Source organism: Scyliorhinus canicula, chromosome 31 (genome assembly GCF_902713615.1).
Source record: "Scyliorhinus canicula chromosome 31, sScyCan1.1, whole genome shotgun sequence".
Classification (NCBI taxonomy): Eukaryota; Metazoa; Chordata; class Chondrichthyes; order Carcharhiniformes; family Scyliorhinidae; genus Scyliorhinus; species Scyliorhinus canicula.
In genome coordinates this window covers 11,026,221-11,044,998 of record NC_052176.1, presented here as the reverse complement: position 1 = coordinate 11,044,998, position 18,778 = coordinate 11,026,221, and the positions used below count along the sequence as shown (strand labels likewise).

At 46.4% G+C, this 18,778-nt stretch overlaps 1 non-coding gene across 1 annotated transcript; it reads right to left on the bottom strand.

The window, feature by feature from the left end:
* Nucleotides 1-282: 282 nt before the first annotated feature.
* On the bottom strand, nucleotides 283-371 carry trnar-ucg. The gene is given in 2 exon segments: nucleotides 283-318; nucleotides 335-371. It is a non-coding gene; the product is annotated as a tRNA-Arg (tRNA).
* Nucleotides 372-18,778: the final 18,407 nt, after the last annotated feature.

The following is an 18,778-nucleotide window of genomic DNA, read 5'->3' as shown; positions in this document are numbered from 1 at the left end:
GACTCTGTCTGTCTTCCTGACGAAATTAGAATTTCCTCCACAGAATTGTATTGAACCGATTGATACATAATATTTTATTCTATACTTTATCCAAGTTAAACAGATACTGTGGATTCATCAGGGGCTAAACAAAATACTACGATGAGAGCGAATTGAATGAACAATGTTACAAGATATTATAATCCAATAAAAGGCCTGCACTGTTTGGATGGAAAGGTGGAACTTTGAGCTGAGGAGTGAAAACTCGGCTCTCAGCAAGTTCCACCGGATTTATGTGTAAAACGACCACGGCAGGACTCGAACCTGCAATCTTCTGAAGTCATCATCATATTCACCGAAGTCAGACGCCTTATCCATTAGGCCACGGGGCCATCCCCTATGGAATACGAGCCAAAATTTATCCCATGTGAAAAAATACTGTGATCATATCTGTTTCCATGGAAAACAGTATAATGCAGAAGGAGGCCATTCGACCCATCGAGTCTGCACTGACCATCCAATCCTGCACCCACTCATGTGAGGCGGGCCGCAAATGAGGGGTTGGAAGTGGGGGGCAGAGTTTCTCCATCGGACCCAACATTCCAGTGGAGGGCAGTGGGTAGCATTCGGAGGGTCAGTACATGTTTGTTGTGCCGAATGGTCTTCTTTTGCACTGGATCGATTCTATGATTCTATGTAAGTAGCGGGCTGAGGGGGTGAAGCCCTTGTGCCATACTGCCCACTCCAGACACCATGGAGAAATTCTGATGTCTCAAAGACTGGCGACCAAGGACTTGTAACAAAAAATAATGTATTTACTGTTTGAGCAGCTGCTCCAGGCTTGTGCTCTGAGCGCGATCCGGGGAGAACAGCTCATTATTGTGGATGCGTCATCACGTAACCACGTGACCATTCGGCCTGCACAGGTCTCCTTCTGTGCTGTCAGTTTCTCTGATTGAATTGCTTTAATTTGGATCTAGACTGGGAAGTTCGGAGCTGTTCCATGTAAAGCAAAAATGAACTTCGAGGATATTTCCAATTGAACTGATTTTCTTCCGCAAACAATTGAATCAGTGGAATTGTGCGTTTAGGGAGCCTGGAATTTCGACTCTCTCAAGGCTTCTCACCAAATCCAATGGTCATTTTTAAGGCCGATTCAACCACAACTCACACAAACACCGGGGCACCGTTCATCGCAGGAATGCAAGAACTTCCTGGAGTGATTCCAGGCTGGTTTTATAATGTTTTATATCGACCGCATTATTAATGAATGACCTACTGAACTTAGCTGCGATGATCGAGTGGTTAAGGTGTTGGACTTTCCCCAGAAGGTTCGAGCCCTGCTCCCAGCGACTGTGACCGAAGAATGAATCGGAATTTTAGGAAACGATTTAACACAAAGTTAGCAAATTCTGATCTCCTCAGGAAGAGGGGTAATAGCGTTTTTGGCACCAATCCGGCTAGCTCAGTCGGTATAGCATGGGGCTCTTAACTTCGGGGTCGTGAGTTCGAGCCCCACGTTGGGTACTTCCATATTGTTATCTGACAATGTTCAGGTGAACGATCTGTTTTGATAACAGGAACACAAGATTATGTCCCTGGACTGAGAATCCAGCCGCTGGAACTAATCTTTCGTGACAAGAGTTGATAAATCTGGAATTGGAATTTGGTCCCAGTAATGGCGGAGGAAGGTCCTGCTTCAGACGGATTATATTTCCACAACCGGGAACACATTTCCGCAACAGGGAATGATTTGAGACAACCACAGTGAAGATCTGTCAAGGCAGGGTCACGGTTCCACGACAGAGAGAACAGTTACACAGCAGAGAGCTCAGTTACTCAGCAGAGAAAGCTCAGTTACACAGCAGAGAGAATAGTTACACAGCAGAGAGCTCATTTACTCAGCAGAGAGCTCCGTTACACAGTAGAGAGCTCAGTTACACAACAGAGAGCACAGTTACACAGCAGAGAGAACAGTCACACAGCAGAGAGAACAGTTACACAGTAGGAAATACATTTAATTGCCTATCTTTGTGCAACAGAAACCCCCTTTTTCCTAAATAACCAGTTTGTCCATCTCAGTATCTTGCTGGTTTGCTCGGCACCTTTTGTGTGTGTCATTGTGTGTGTGCCCTGATAGTCTCTTTCTGTTTTTCTCTGTGTCTTTCTCTATCTGTTACAGCCGTGCTGATGTTTGTGTTATTGTCCAGTAGGGTGAGCTTCACAACACGTGGGTTTTCGTCGAAGAAAAAAATGGAGCAGGTGCATCGGTATCTGGCAACCGCAGAGCAGTCATTGCGAATATTGTGGACATAAGGAGCAGAGTTGCGCAGCGGAAGCGTGCTGGCCCAGAGGTCGAAGGATCGAAACCATCCTCTGCTATTTATATTATTACTCACACCAAAAGCAAACATGTCACTATCACCCTGCAGAACATGCGCCTTTTCCTTTCAGTAGGTTAGTATCAAAGTCTTGCTTCCAGTGTGATCCGGACATTGATCCCAGGAATGAAGCAGACAGCATTACAACATTGTGACGCTCAAAGTAGCAAAATAGGGAAGCTCGTCAATTGACTATCTCTGAGGAAAACAGACAACATCTGCTGTGGTGTGTGAGTATTATTGATGCTAATATCACATCTCCACTGATTGGACTGACAGAACCAGTAGTTTTTCAGTGTTTTTAAATCCATTCAAATCCTATCGAAAAGACAGAGAGGTGGGTAGAGGGGGCGGGGTTGCCTTGTTAATTAGAAATGAAATTAAATCAATAGCACTAAACGACATAGGGTCAGACGATGTGGAGTCTGTGTGGGTAGAGTTGAGGAACCACAAAGGCAAAAAAACCATAATGGGAGTTATGTACAGGCCTCCTGACAGTGGTCAGGACCAGGGGCACAAAATGCACCACGAAATAGAAAGGGCATGTCAGAAAAGCAAGGTCACAGTGATCATGGGGGACTTCAATATGCAGGTGGCCTGGATAAATAATGTTGCCAGTGGACCCAAAGAAAGGGAATTCATTGAATGTTTACAGGATGGCTTTTTGGAACAGCTTGTGATGAAGCCCACGAGGGAACAGGCTATTCTGGACTTAGTGTTATGTAATGAGCCAGAATTGATAAAAGATCTTAAAGTAAGGAAACACTTAGGAAGCAGTGATCATAATATGGTAGAATTCAGTCTGCAATTTGAAAGAAGGAAGGTAGAATCAGATGTAAAGGTTTTACAGTTAAATAAAGGTAATTACAGGCGTATGAGGGAGGAACTGACGAAAATCGACTGGAAGCAGAGCCTAGTGGGAAAGACAGTAGAACAGCAATGGCAGGAGTTTCTGGGAGTAATTGAGGACACAGTACAGATGTTCATCCCAAAGAAAAGAAAGGTTATCAGAGGGAGGATTAGGCAGCCATGGCTGACAAAGGAAGTCAGGGAATGCATCAAGGCAAAAGAGAGAGCCTATAATGTGGCAAAGAGTAGTGGGAAGTCAGAAGATTGGGAAGGCTACAAAAACAAACAGAGGATAACAAAGAGAGAAATAAGGAAGGAGAGGATCAAATATGAAGGTAGGCTAGCCAGTAACATTAGGAATGATAGTAAAAGTTTCTTTAAATACTTTAAAAACAAACGGGAGGCAAAAGTAGACATTGGGCCGCTCCAAAATGACGCTGGTAATCTAGTGATGGGAGACAAGGTAATAGCTGAGGAACTTAATAAGTACTTTGCGTCAGTCTTCACAGTAGAAGACATGAGTAATATCCCAACAATTCAGGAAAGTCAGGGGGTAGAGTTGAATATGGTTGCCATCACAAAGGAGAAGGTGCTAGAGAAACTAAAAGGTCTGAAAATTGATAAATCTCCGGGCCCAGATGGGCTACATCCTAGAGTTCTAAAGGAGATAGCTGAAGAAATAGTGGAGGCGTTAGTTATGATCTTTCAAATGTCACTGGAATCAGGGAAAGTCCCAGAGGATTGGAAAATCGCTGTTGTAACCCCCCTGTTCAAGAAGGGAACAAGAAAAAAGATGGAAAATTATAGGCCAATTAGCCTAACCTCGGTTGTTGGCAAAATTCTAGAATCCATCGTTAAGGATGAGATTTCTAAATTCTTGGAAGTGCAGGGTCGGATTAGGACAAGTCAGCATGGATTTAGTAAGGGGAGGTCGTGCCTGACAAACCTGTTAGAGTTCTTTGAAGAGATAACAAATAGGTTAGACCAAGGAGAGCCAATGGATGTTATCTATCTTGACTTCCAAAAGGCCTTTGACAAGGTGCCTCACGGGAGACTGCTGAGTAAAATAAGGGCCCATGGTATTCGAGGCAAGGTACTAACATGGATTGACGATTGGCTGTCAGATAGAAGGCAGAGAGTTGGGATAAAAGGTTCTTTTTCGGAATGGCAACCGGTGACAAGTGGTGTCCCTCAGGGTTCAGTGTTGGGGCCACAGCTGTTCTCTTTATATATTAACGATCTAGATGACGGGACTGGGGGCATTCTGGCCACGTTTGCCGATGATACAAAGATAGGTGGAGGGGCAGGTAGTATTGAGGAGGTGGGGAGGCTGCAGAAAGATTTAGACAGTTTAGGAGAATGGTCCAAGAAGTGGCTGATGAAATTCAACGTGGGCAAGTGCGAGGTCTTGCACTTTGGAAAAAAGAATAGAGGCATGGACTATTTTCTAAACGGTGACAAAATTCATAATGCTAAAGTGCAAAGGGACTTGGGAGTCCTAGTCCAGGATTCTCTAAAGGTAAACTTGCAGGTTGAGTCCGTAATTAAGAAAGCAAATGTAATGTTGTCATTTATCTCAAGAGGCTTGGAATATAAAAGCAGGGATGTACTTCTGAGGCTTTATAAAGCACTAGTTAGGCCCCATTTAGAATACTGTGAGCAATTTTGGGCCCCACACCTCAGGAAGGACATACTGGCACTGGAGCGGGTCCAGCGGAGATTCACACGGATGATCCCAGGAATGGTAGGCCTAACATACGATGAACGTCTGAGGATCGTGGGATTATATTCATTGAAGTTTAGGAGGTTGAGGGGAGATCTAATAGAAACGTACAAGATAATGAATGGCTTGGATAGGAAGGACGTAGGGAAGTTGTTTCCATTAGCAGGGGAGACTAGGACGCGGGGCACAGCCTTAGAATAAAAGGGAGTCACTTTAGAACAGAGATGAGGAGAAATTTCTTCAGCCAGAGAGTGGTAGGTCTGTGGAATTCATTGCCACAGAGGGCGGTGGAGGCCGGGACATTGAGTGTCTTTAAGACAGAAATTGATAAATTCTTGATTTCTCGGGGAATTAAGGGCTATGGGGAGAGAGCGGGTAAATGGAGTTGAAATCAACCATGATTGAATGGTGGAGTGGACTCGATGGGCCGAATGGCCTTACTTCCGCTCTATGTCTTATGGTCTTATGGTCTTATTAACAGCGGGAAAGGGAAAAGATTATATATACATTTCCAGGAATACCTATAGAGGGGTAATAAAGATATGTAACAATATCCAATAATAAACCACAATAGAAACCGAGATCACAGTTTCCCGTCTCGGACGGATGTGAGCAATCCAACCAGACTATTTACAACAAGGGAAGATTCCTGCCTCCAGCCACCTCACTTTCTCCAGGCTTTCTTCCTCAGTTCGAAACCCACGGAATCACGCAAACGCTGCGGATCAAATTATTATTGCGATGGCCGGGAGTCGAACCCGCATCAACTGCTTGGAAGGCAGAGATGCTCACAAGCATTCCCCCATCACTTACTGTCAAATGTTACGTCCTTTTGATGGTTTGCATTACTTTGATAAATTGTTTCGTAAAAAACTTCTTTCCATGTTTATGTTATTTCACTCCAATTAAAAATGTTCCTGAATGAAAGTGTCCGTGTCGGACGGCTCCCGTTCAGCCAGGAGATGGCACCAGTCCACAATAAATGTATTTATTTCTGATGTTCTGTGTGTCATTCCATAGGACTCTTGCTCTGGCCTGAGACCTCACCTTGTCCTTGTGTCCTGATGCTGCCGGTTACACCCTGTTTAAGTAATCATAGAATCCCTCCAGTGCAGAAGGAGACCATTCGGCCATCCAGTCTGCACTGACCCTCGGAAAACGCAACCCAACTCGGCGCAATCCCCTCCGATCCGTTTAGATACATCAGGTCACAGTCTCATCTGGAGGCGAGGGTTCCAATCCCACTCCTGACATTGACATTGATTCTCAGCTGTGATAAAATATGAGATCCCGGGTTCAAAAATCCGGAGGAGCCCGGATGGTGTCATTGACTGAAATCGGGAGGAAGGTGGCGCTCCAGTGAAGGTATTGCAGCGAATATTTCAGTGCAGAACACGTGAAGAAATGAAAGCGATATTTTAAGACCGTTTCTCCATGGTGTGGAATTGATATATCAAATAAAAAACCGCACCCAGTGCTTGTGCACCCAGGTAACTGGCTGAATGGAATGGTTGTATGTAAGTCCGATAAACCTTTGATTTATTTGCTGAACAAGAATTTCCCCATCTCCGCCTTAAAAATAATCAATGTCCCGCTTCTGCCGCCTTCTGAGGCAGAGTTCCAAAGACGCACAACTCTCTGACAGTGAGAAATTTCCTCATCTCCGTCCGAAAAGCGCAACATCCTTGTTTTTAACTGACCAGCAGTTCTGGTCACACCCATGGGCAGCAAGGTGGTAATCGAACCTGGGGCCGTGAAGCAACTGTGCTAACCACTGTGTTACCATGCTGCCCAAACAGTTGGTTCAATATTCTCAGATGATAATATGGAAACGCCCAACATGCGGCTCGAACCCTCGACCCTGGGATGTGGAGTCCCATGCTCAGTTACACAGCAGGAAATACATGTAATTGCCGATCTTTGTGAACTAGCCGAAACCCCTGATATGTAATGAAACTGCTCAAAAATATAAACTGAGCGGGTAAATCTGATATAGCCGGTATAATCTGATATAGAACGATGATATAGTCGGAAAAAATTATCAGGATTACGGTTTTGAACGGAGTCATTTCGACAACATTCCCACACAGGGAAAAATTCCTGGAACACCGTGAGCCTGACGTGATTTGAATACGCAACCTTCTCATCTGGAGTCAGACGCGCTACCGTCGCGCCACAAGCCCAACTGCGGAGCAGTTAGAGTTTCTCCACATAGATTCATGTTTTATTTACATCCAACCGTGCGAAAGAAACGCAAAGTTAGATTGAGGGATATTAAAGGGCCATGCAGTAAAGGTGATGCACCATAATCCATTGTGCTCTGTACACGTGGCTTCAAATCCCATCCTCGTCTGCAAGGTGTCTGTTGTGTCTTTCCTCCACTACCAGAGGCGGTTCAAACCACGGCGGGGGGAGAGGCCTCCCAGCGGCGAGACTTCGGCCCATCACGGGCCGTAGAATCGCCGCAGGGGCCTCACCGATTGGCGCGGACGTAACGCTGATGGGGGTGGGGGGGGGGGGGGGCGTTATTCCGCCCCCGCTCATTCCCGGGTGGCGGAGATTTTCGGCGGCCCCGGAAGGTAGGGTCGGAGAATTTCGCCCCGTTGCGGTTGATGGACCAAAGGAGGCCTAAAACCTGAAAGGGAGCCTCTCTCACAGCCCTGTGAGCATGTCTCCATTAGACGGTGCAGTCAATACCTGCAGAGTAGATAACAATGGACAGAAGTTGGAGCAATTTCAGCGTCACAATTCCCTGGACACAGAGGATTCAAAATAAAACATTATTGAAAATACTGAGCAGATCCTCTGGGAGCAGGACTCAAGTCAAAGGGGAAAATCCAGTTGATTTCTAGTCGAAAGATGTAACATCTGGATAATGGGAGCTGAATCAGTCCTTGTTTTAAAATCTCTGTAGATTATCCGCAGGAAAGTGAAGGACAATTTAAACCGGTAAAATACAGGTTTTGTCCTGCTACGGAGGAACTTCTCAGTCTCACAGATGGTCAAACGGAATAAGGCTCGGGTGGGATTTGAATGCAGACTTCTCTTTAGGGAACAGTCACTTTAGCGAACGAAGGTTACAGAGTGTGAGGATATTCAGCTAATCACAAGGGAATGTTGGAAATAATTTACGGATCTGTGGTAACTGTGAAAAGAGAAATAGTTAACATTTCACATCCTGACCTTTCATTGGAACGACCTGTTTCTCTCTCCACAGAAGCTGCCTCAAATCCCTCAAATGCTGCCTGAGTTTCTTTGCATACTACACCCAATGGGTTCCCAACTACGCTGACAAGGCCCATCCCCTCATTCAAACCAAGACCTTCCCGCCGTCGACAGAGGCCTGCCAGGCCTTTAGCCGCATCAAAGCGGACATCGCAAAGGCCACGATGCGTGCCAACGACGAGTCCCTCCCCTTCCAGGTCGAGAGCGACGCATCAGATGTTGCTCCGGCGGCCACCCTGAACCAAGCGGCAGACCCGTGGCCTTCTTCTCCAGAACTCTCCAGGCTTCCGAACTCCGCCAACCGTCTGTGGAAAAGGAAGCCCACGCCATAGTCGAAGCGGTGCGACATTGGAGGCACTATTTGGCCGGCAGGAGGTTTACCCTCCTCACAGACCAACGGTCAGTAGCCTTCATGTTTGATAATGCACAAAGGGGCAAGATCAAGAATGACAAGATCTTACGGTGGCGGATCGAGTTGTCCACATACAACTGTGAGATCTTGTATCGTCCTGGGAAGCTCAATGAGCCTCCTGATGCCCAGTCCCGCGGTACCTGCGCCAGCGCGCAGATAGACCGCCTCCGCTCCCTCCACGCGGACCTCTGCCATCCAGGGGTGACCCGTCTCTACCATTTCATTAAGGCCCGCAACCTGCCTTTCTCCATCGCGGAAATCAGGACAGTAACCCATGACTGCGACATCTACGCAGAGTGCAAACCGCACTTCTACCGCCCCGAGCGCTCACACCTGATCAAAGCATCCCGCCCCTTCGAACGTCTCAGCATTGACTTCAAGGGGCCCCTTCCCTCTAACAATCGCAACATTTACTTCCTGGCGGTAATTGATGAATCCTCCCGCTTCCCCTTTGCCATTCCCTGCCCCGACATGACAACATCGACCGTGATTAAGGCCCTCCTCTCCGTCTTCTCCCTGTTCGGCTACCCCACATACATACACAGCGATCGGGGGTCCTCCTTTATGAGCGACGAGCTGCGTCAATTCCTGCTCAACAGGGGCATTGCCTCTAGCAGGACGACCAGCTATAACCCCAGGTGTAACGGACAGGTCGAGCGGGAGAATGGTACCATCTGGAAGACCATACTACTGGCCCTCCTGTCCAGAGATCTCCCTATTTCCTGATGGCAAGAGGTTATCCCCGATGCCCTACCTTCTATCCGCTCAGTCCTCTATACCACAACTAATCAGACACCTCATGAACGTCTTCTTGTTTTCTCCAGAAAGTCATCCTCTGGATCCCGTCTCCCGACATGGCTGGTCACCCCCGGGACCATCTTGCTCCAGAAGCATGTGCGGGTACACATGTCCAACCCGTTGGTGGAGAAGTCCAGTTACGCCACGCTAACCCGCAGTATGCATATGTGGAGTACCCCGACGGTCGGCAGGACATAGTCTCCCTCCGGGACCTGGCACCCGCCGGCGTGCGGGCTTCCCCCCCTCCACCACAGAACCCCCCCGGTTTTTCCCCCCCCCCAGCGCCCCACTCAGGTTCCCCCTTCCCCATCCATGGCGTTTCCACAGCCAGCTCGGGTGACGGAGACTATTCAAGGACCGTCGCTCCCGGACTCCAGGACGTCAGCGGAACCACCACCATCGGCGGACATGACGTCACCTCCTCCACTGCGGCGGTCTGCCAGAACGTCACGGGCCACGAAAAGACGGATCGAATCAATCTAAATTTCAACAGCTCCATGGCCTTTGTTGGGACTTTGTGTAATATTGCTTATTGTCTGGGCCAGTGGGAAGCCCCCAAATTTGATAAAGGAAAGGAGAGAAAATCATTGTCCTCCCAGCTGCTACTCATATCACCAGTTCTCTCCCCCCCCAACCCCCCCCCCCCCACCCCCCCCCCCCCCCCCACCCCCGCTCCGGCTCTCGCTGATATCCCCCTCCCCGCTTCGTTCTCCGCAAGGGGTGAATGTGGTGATATGATTTGCATACCTGTCTGCCATTGGGGCAGAACACCGGCTTACCATTGGCCCTGGTCGGTCATGTGCCTCTCGACCGATTGGTCGACGCCTCCTTGCCTAGGTATAAATAGTCAAACGCCCGGTGGTCGTCCATTTTATTGTAGACAACCGCAGGGCTAAATTCTAGTTTATTAAAGCCTAACTTTTGTAAAGCAACTCGTCTCTCGTGCAATTGATGGCACATCAATAGTGTTTGTAGCAAACATGTTGGACTTTAACCTGGTGTTGTAAGACATTTTACTGTCCACATCAGAAGTTTGCGTTCAAATCACTTCATCGTGCTTTTGAACTGAGTCATTTCGGGAGCATACCCACACAGAGAGAAGTTCCTGGAACCAACTGCTGAAAAACTCCGTGAGCCTGAAGTGATTTGAACGCAACCTTCTGATGTGGACAGTAAGAAGTCTTACAATACCAGGTTAAAGTCCAACATGTTTGCTACAAACACTAGCTCTCGGAGCACTGCTCCTTCCCTCAGGTGAAGGACACTTAATTCACCTGAAGAAGCAGCAGTGCTCCGAAAGCTAATGTTTGTATCAAACATGTTGGACTTTAACCTGGTGTTGTCAGACTTCTTGCTGTGCTCACCCCAATACCACGCCGGCATCTCCATATTCTGATCTTGATTCTGATGTGCAGACATTTTAACGGAAATTGGCCAACAACATCATGATTTTATCCACTCAATAACAATATCAGAGGTTGATCGTTACAGATTTAGTTCGACCTTCACACAGATTTTCAGAGAAGGAATGAGACAGAATGAATGACAGACTCTCATACAGTCCGAGAGACTCTCGCAAAGCGATTTAACTGAATCCCAAAGACAGACTGTTACAGCCGATATGCCAGAACCCTATGAATTACCGGAATATTACAAATATGGAATGAATCTGACTCTGTCATATAGTGTCAGAGAATGAAATATACAGGAATTGTATTTCAAAATTGATCCCATTTAGCAGGGTGATAGTGTCAAATAACCCAATGGAGCGAATCCACAGGGACTGTGCAATGGTCACTCTGAACATATAGAGTATGGGAGACAGAGCTCCACAGACTGAATCCTACTTTCCACACACCACTGACTGAAATATGATGCATTCCAAGAGCTGACTTATGTTGTCAACACTCACATAGAATGGCACACAGAATAAAATGGCGAGATCGTGGAAAATGTGGACCGTTTTCCATGACAGGAAACCTACACTGGAAAAAGGCATATCCAGCAGATAGGAATCGCCCTCACCTCCAATGTGTCAGCTCAGCCTTCAGCAGATTGAGAAAGAGAATACTTGATGAGCAGCTTCATTACAGAATCGTTCGGAGTGACCATTGCCCCGTGCTTACTCAGCAACGGCAAACACTGGTCCCGTATGTTTGCAGTGGAGGCCAACAAACCAAAAACAACCCAATTTACCCAATCATCCCAGTACGACAAGCAAGGGACAAAAAATGTCTCTTTTGATTTCATTTTAGCAACCAAACGAAATAGAACAGGAATTAAGAATTGAGCTGATACAATAAGCTTCGGGAGCCAATGATAATCTGGTTTGAGTGGGAAGGTGGTTGGGCGGCTTGTTGGTGTGGGTGTTTAGGGACTTACGTTTGTGGTAAAATGCGACAGGTCCTGGGTTCAAATCCCAGACGAGCCCTATTTTTTAAAATCAGTACGATCGATATGGTGTCATTGACAGAAATCGGGAGCAGGTCTGAGCTCCAGAGAATATATCAATGCAGAACACGTGAAGAAACAAACACGACATTTAAAGACCATTTGACCATGGTGTAGGACTGTGAATTTATCCCCATATATCAAGTAAAACAAACGAACGCTTGTACATCCAGGTAGTTGGCTGAATGCAAAATTTGTATGTAACACCGATAAAACTTTGATTTATTTGCTGAATAAGAATCTTTCAATCTCCGCCTTAAAAGTCATCAATGTCCCGCTTCCGCCGCCTCCTGAGGCAGAGTTCCAAAGCCGCACAACTCTCTGAGAGTGAGAAATTTCCACATCTCCGTCCGTAAAGGGAGACATCCTTGTTTTCGCTGCCCAGTAGTTCTGCTCTCACCCACAAGCAGAGACATCCTTTCCACGTCCACCGTGTCAAGACCATTCAAAACCTGATGTACTTCAATCAGATCAACTGTCACTCTTCACATCTCCACTGGAAACAAGTGCAGTCTGTCTGAACTTTCCTCAATAGAAAACCCGCTCATTACTGACACCAATGGAGGAACCTCCTCTGAACCGTCTCCAAGGAATTGACATCTTTCCCTAAATAAGGAGACAAAAATCGCACAGAATCAGCGAAATGTTATCGCTCCTGGAATAAAAGGCACAGCAGCAATATGGATATAAAGGTGGCTGAATAATCAGAAACAAAATATAATGGTCAGTGGAGACTTTTCGGACAGGAAGAAGGTTTGTAGTGTTCCACATGGGTTCCTATTGGAACATTTGCTTTCCCTGATATATAACAATGTGATAGATCATGGTGTCCAGGGAACAGGTTCAAAGTTTGATGTTGGTACAAACTTAGCAATTTTGTAAACTGAGACGTGGGCAGTCTAGACCTTCAAGCGACAAAGGATGATTTTCATTTTGGAGACGTGTGAGATGATGCATTTTGGTCGTAAAGTATAGAATCATAGAATTGACAGTGGCCATTCGGACCATGGACTCTGCACCGGCTCGACAAAGAGCTCACCACTGAAGCCAACACCTCCACCCTATCCCCGCATCCCAGCAACTCCATCTAACCTCAGGGCAATTTAACATGACCAATCGACCTAACCTGCATATCTTTGGAGTGTGGGAGAGAACCGGAGGACCCGGAGGAAAACCACACAGACACAGGGAGAACACAGACAGTGATCCAAGCGGAATCGAAACTGAGACCCGGCGCTGTGAAGCCATAGTGCTAACCACTATGCTACCGTGCTGCCGGTAAAATATTTATGGGATAAAGGAGCAGAGAGAACTGAGTGTTTCTGTGGATTGATAATTGAAGGTAGCAGGACACGTGGATAGAACAGGTAATAAAGCAAATCTTATTCTGGTCTTTACTACGAGTGGAAAAGAGAACAAGAGCAAGGAGGTTATGCTGAATTGGTACAAGCCACCAGTTAGACATCAGCTGGAATATTTTGCACAGCTCTGGGAGTCACAATATTGGAAGGCTGTGGACGGATTGTGCAGCGTGAGGAATGGGTTTACAGGATTGGTTCCATTCATGATGTTAGGTTTGAGATGTTGGGAATGTTCTCCTTGGAGAGGATGAGACTGAGAGGAGATTTGATGGAGATGTTCGAAATCATGAGGGGGCTGGGCGGAGTAAACAGAGAGACACACTTCCGCCGAGAAAAATAACAAGAACGAGAGGGCACCGATTTCAATTGATGTGCAAAGGAAGCAAATGTGATGTTTGAAAAAGAAACTCTTCTGCATAACGAGTGCTTCGGGTCTGCAATGCACTGACTGGAAGTGTGGTGCAGCATTTTCAACTGAAGCTTTCAAGAGAGCATCGGGTGATTACTTGAATAGAAAAAAAATGTAGAAATTCGGGGAAAGGGCAGGGGAATGGTACGAAGTCGCAATGCTTGTTTGGAGAGACGGTGCAAACACGATTGTCCAAAAGACCTCTTTCTGCGCTGTAACAATTCTCTGATCCTGTGATGTGGTTTCACCAATTGCCTTTACAACTCAAGAATAACACCCTTACTTTTATGTTCAAACCCTCTCAGAATAAGGATAGAATTCTACTCACCTTCTTAATTACTTGTTGCACTGACACAATCAGTTTTCGTGACTCATGCACTCGAAATCCGAGATCCGTGGTAATTCTGCAGCCGTTGAACATGGAAGTAAAGCTCTGTTTATTTTTACTCTTCCTGCTCAAACGTGATTGAATTCCTTGAGGAGGTAACTAAGTGTGTCGATGAAGGTAGAGCAGTTGATGTCGTAGACATGGATTTTAGTAACGCGTTTGATAAGTTTCCCCATGGTCAGCTCATGAAGAAAGTAAAGAGGTGTGGGATAGAGGGAAATTTGGCCAATTGGATAAGTAACTGGCTATCACATAGAAGACAGAGTGTGGTGTGGATGGAACATTTTCAGACTGGAGACCAGTTACCAGCGGTGTACCACAGGGATCAGTGCTGTGTCTTCTGCTATTTGTGATTTTTATCAATGACTTGGAGGAGGGGGCTGAAGGGTGGGTCAGTAAATTTGTTGATGACACCAAGATTGGTGGAGTAGTGGATGAGGTGGAGGGCTGTTGAAGGCTGCAAAGAAACATTAGAACAGTACAGCACAGAACAGGCCCTTCATGTTGTGCCGAGCAATGATAACCCTACTCAAACCCACGTATCCATCGTTGATAGGATGCAGAGCTGGGCCGAAAAATGGCAGATGGAGTTTAACCCTGATAAGTGCGAGGTGATTCATTTTGGTGGAAAAAATGTGAATGTGGATTACAGGGTCAATGGCAGGGTTCTGAGGAATGTGGAGGAACAGAGAGATCTTCGGGTTCATGTCCACAGATCTCTGAAGGTTGCCACTCAAGTGGATAGAGCCATGAAGAAGGCTTATAGTGCGTTAGCGTTTATTAACAGGGGGCTTGAGTTTAAGAGCCGCGGGGTTATGCTGCAACTATATATGACCCTGGTGAGACCATATTTGGAGTATTGTGTGCAGTTCTGGTCATCTCATTGTGGGAAGGATGTGGACACATTGAAAAGGGTGCAAAGGAGATTTACCAGGATGCTGCCTGGTTTGCAGGATAGGTCTCATGAGGAAAGGTTGAGGGAGCTAGGGGTTTTCACTTTGGAGTGGAAGAGGATGAGAGGCGACTTAATAGAGGTTTATAAGATGATGAGGGGGATAGATAGAGTGGGCGTTCAGAGACTATTACCTCGGGTCGATGTAGCTGTTACAAGGGGGCATAACTATAAGATTCAGGGTGGGAGATATAGGAGGGATGTCCGAGGTAGGTTGTTTACTCAGAGAGTGGTTAGGGTGTGGAATGGACTGCCTGCTGTGATAGTGGAGTCGGACATTTTAGGAACTTTCAAGCGGTTATTGGATAGGCACATGGAGCACACCAGAATGACAGGGAGTAGGATAGCTTGATCTTGCTTTTGGACAATGCTCAGCACAACATCGAGGGCCGAAGGGCCTGTTCTGTGCTGTACTGTTCTATGTTCTATGCAAAGTGAAAGCCTGCGCTTTTTAAACATTGCTTTGGAGCTGCCAGGTTTCTGTCACTCACTCAACCTCTCTGTATCCGTCTGTAAGCTGCTTCTGTCCTCTTCACAACATACTTCACTCCCTATCTTTGTGTGATTTTCATAACTGCCCCACACAATGAACTTATCCAGATATAAAATCCTGAAACTAGCAGAAAAACTCTGTGAGCCTGATGTGATTTAACACGTAGCCTTCGGATCGGCATTGAGACGCGTGGTCATGCACCACAACACCTCCTGTCGAAGATTAAATCTCAATGCTGACAGATTTCCTCATTTACACCTTGATTGTATTCTGTAAACTGAAGATCAGAACAGGATCATGAAAGGGAACAGAATATTCGCTCCCTCTCTCCTTTCATCATAATCATATCATAACATTTACAGTGCAGAAGGGGGCCACTCGGCCCATCGAGTCTGCACCGGCTCTTGGAAAGAGCATCCTACCCAAGGTCAACACCTCCACCCTATCCCCATAACCCAGTAACCCCACCCAACATTAAGGGCAATTTTGGACACTAAGGGCAATTTATCACGGCCAATCCACCTAACCCGCACATCTTTGGACTGAGGGAGGAAACCGGAGCACCCGGAGGAAACCCACGCACACACGGGGAGGACGTGCAGACTCCACACAGACAGTGACCCAATCGAACCTGGGACCCTGGAGCTGTGAAGCAATTGTGCTAACCAAAATGCTTCCTTCGTTACTTACTGTGGATTGACATCTAATGGAAGAGTAACAGAAAAAAACAAATAACTAGAGAGCAGAAACACAACATTATCCTTTGGGGTCACATTATTCTCAAATGTCTCAATATATTGAGTGAGTGAGAAATACTTTAGGCTTTAGAGTTCAAAATGAATCCGAATCTGATTGAATACCCGAATGGTAGAGTTTAATTTCCTTTTATTTTGAGGTACAAGGGAGCAGTCCCATCCTTTCTTTGCTTCCTACATTGTTCTCTCCGTTTCTCCTTTCTCTCCCAGATGCTAAAATGGCGGGAATTCCAATGTAATTTCCTTTTCATTCGGGGTTTTATCAATTCCAAACGATATTGAACATTCCAAGCGAATGGATTTGTTATTTCCCATTGTTGCTCCCTGTGTTTATTATGTTGTATTCTCTCACTGTCTCTTTATGATCAATGTTCCGTCTCACTGTCTGTTCTGGTGAAGATCAGAGGCATCGCCCGCCTCGCAGCCTTCAGGTTGCTCTTCGCCAATCATAGAAACATAGACAATAGGAGAAAGTAAAGGCCATTCTGCTCTTCGAGCCTTCTCTGCCATTCATTGTGATCATGGCTGATCATCCAACTCAATAGGCTGCACCCTCCTTCCCCCGCTTCCCCTCCCGTATTGCTGATTGCATTCACCCCACGTGCTTTGTCAAACTGTTTATTGAAAATATAGTGTTTTTGCCTGAACAAATTCCTGTGGGAGCAAATTCCAACCTGACTAAACCCTGCCTAGACATTTATACTCTTCTCCATCCAACACGGTCTACCCCATATCCTCAGATTCTGACCCCTGGAGCTGAACATCCCAACATCAGGAACATTCTTCCTGCATCTCTTCTACCCAGTCCTTTTGGAATTCGGTTGCTTTCTATGAGACCCCCCGTGCATTCTTCTGAATCCCAGTGAATACGCTTGCAACCGCTCAATCTCTCTATATTTGTCTGACCTTTAATCCCAGGAATCAGTCTGCTGTACCTTCTCTGCGCTCCCTCTACAGCAAGAACATTCTTTCTCAGAGAAGGAGACCCACCATTTGGCGCCACCCTTTTGGCGCCGATCATTTGGCGCCGACCTTTTGGCGCTCATCTGTTTTGGCGCCAATTCAGACTACTTCAGCAATTAATGATAACAATCTACAGCCTTGGTGCTACATAAGCCTGTTCTCTTTTCACATTTGAAAGCTAGAAATACGTCTCTGCGCTCATCTGTTTGGCGCCAAAATAATGAGCGCCAAATTAATTCAGCGCCAAAATGGTGGTGTCAAATGATCGGTGCCAAAAGGACGGCGCCAAAACGTACCCGACCCACCAAATGTACACACGATATTCCAGACGTGGTCTCACAAAGCCCTGTATAATTGCCCCAAGACATTCCTGCTCCTGCACTGAAATCATATCGTGATCAAGGCCAACATACTGTTGGATTCCTTCAATGCCTGCTCCACCTGCAAGCTTACCCTCAGCCACAGGTGTACGAGGACATTCAGGTCTCGTTGCACATTCCCCTCTCCTATTCATGGACATTTAGATGATAATCTCGCTTCCTGATTTTGCTCCCAAAGTGGATAACCTCACATTTTTACAAATTATACATTCATCTGTCATTGATTTTCCCACTCACCAAACTCATGCGGAGGTTGAACAATTCATCCTGTCAGTTGGACTTTCATCATAGTTGGATTTCAACTTCTGTGACTATCAGTGTGGAGTTTGCACGTTGTCCCCGTGTCTACGTGGGTTTTTTTCTGGGCCCTCCTGTCTCCTCCCACAGTCTAACCATGTGTAGGTTAGCTGGCTTCGTCATGAGCAAGTGCGGGGTTACGGGGAGAAGCGGAGGAGTGAGCCCAGGGCGAGTGCGCTTTCGGAAGTTCGGTGCAGACTCAAGAGGCCGAATGTCCCGCAGGGATTCTCTGGATAACGAATTAGAATCATAATAACTCCGACATTGACCGGATTTTGAAGGCGTCTGAGTGATGTCCATCATGATGATTAGGGATAGTCAGCATGGTTTTGTGAAGGGTAGGTCATGCCTCACAAACCTTATCGACTTCTTTGAGAAGGTGACTGAACAGGTAGACGAGGGTAGAGCAGTTGATGTGGTGTATATGGATTTCAGTAAAGCGTTTGGTAAGGTTCCCCACGGTCGGCTATTGCAGAAAATACGGAGGCTGGGGATTGAGGGTGATTTAGAGATGTGGATCAGAAATTGGCTAGTTGAAAGAAGACAGAGAGTGGTAGTTGATGGGAAATGTTCAGAATGGAGTTCAGTTACGAGTGGCGTACCACAAGGATCTGTTCTGGGGCCGTTGCTGTTTGTCATTTTTATAAATCACCTAGAGGAGGGCGCAGAAGGTTGGGTGAGTAAATTTGCAGACGACACTAAAGTCGGTGGAGTTGTAGACAGTGTGGAAGGATGTTGCAGGTTACAGAGGGACATAGATAAGCTGCAGAGCTGGGCTGAGAGGTGGCAAATGGAGTTTAATGTGGAGAAGTGTGAGGTGATTCACTTTGGAAAGAATAACAGGAATGCGGAATATTTGGCTAATGGTAAAATTCTTGGTAGTGTGGATGAGCAGAGGGATCTCGGTGTCCATGTACATAGATCCCTGAAAGTTGCCACCCAGGTTGATAGGGTTGTGAAGA